This window comes from Brassica oleracea, chromosome C5 (genome assembly GCF_000695525.1).
Source record: "Brassica oleracea var. oleracea cultivar TO1000 chromosome C5, BOL, whole genome shotgun sequence".
NCBI classification, from domain to species: Eukaryota; Viridiplantae; Streptophyta; class Magnoliopsida; order Brassicales; family Brassicaceae; genus Brassica; species Brassica oleracea.
Genome location: NC_027752.1, coordinates 19,514,583 through 19,515,604, shown reverse-complemented (window position 1 = coordinate 19,515,604; position 1,022 = coordinate 19,514,583).

The following is a 1,022-nucleotide window of genomic DNA, read 5'->3' as shown; positions in this document are numbered from 1 at the left end:
GCATGATTCCCGCAGAAGTAGAATTCCCCGGTGTTCGAAGAAGATTATTTCCCGAACGAGAGGAGCTCAACAACGCAATGCTCCTCGGCGATCTCGATCTCATTAACGAGCGCCGAGATAGAGTGCTCATCCGAATCCAAAATTACCAACACACAGCCGCAAAGTACTACAATTCCAACGTACGGAATCGCATATTTAATCAAGGAGATCTGGTCCTTCGCAAAGTCTTCCAAAACACTGCTGAACGAAACGCGGGAAAACTCGGAGCAAACTGGGAAGGACCCTATAAAATCGAAAAAGTCATCCGACCGGGATCCTACGAAATAGCCAACATGCAAGGTATAAAAATTCCAAGGACCTGGAACGCGATGCATCTCAAAAAATACTATCACTAAACAAACCGACTCACAATTACCAAACTACGAGACGGCTTGATCTCCATAAGGAGTACGTAGGCAGTTTGTCGAAAGGCAAATTCAGCCGTCCCCCCTCATTAAAAGGGGGTGGAGTGGATACGTATACTCGTATACTCTCAAACTCGAAAACATCCGACCACGCCTTCGATGTTTCCGACATATCTTAGACGACTTGATCTCCATAAGGAGTACGTAGGCAGTTTGTCGAAAGGAAAATTTAGCTGTCCCCCCTCATTAAAAGGGGGGGAGTATACTTGTATACTCTCAAACTCGGAAACATCCGACCACGCCTTCGATGTTTCCGACATATCTTAACCAAGCAAATTATCTTTCACCCGCAAAACATTTTCGATATGCGAAAATAAATCGGCCGTTAGGAGAAGCAGCCTTTGGCATCGCGAGACGTCGCGAGAGATGCCTCGAGGGTTACTTCTTCCGAACGACGAAAACGGACACTCCGTCAGAAAAAATGACGAACATTTTAACACATATCTTGCGCAAAAAAAACTCTAAATGACGGCATCTGCCGCCAAGTTTGGTGCTTATCACATGGATTCTTGAACGTCCTAAACAGACATAGCCATCTCACGAAGATGACTCTCGTAC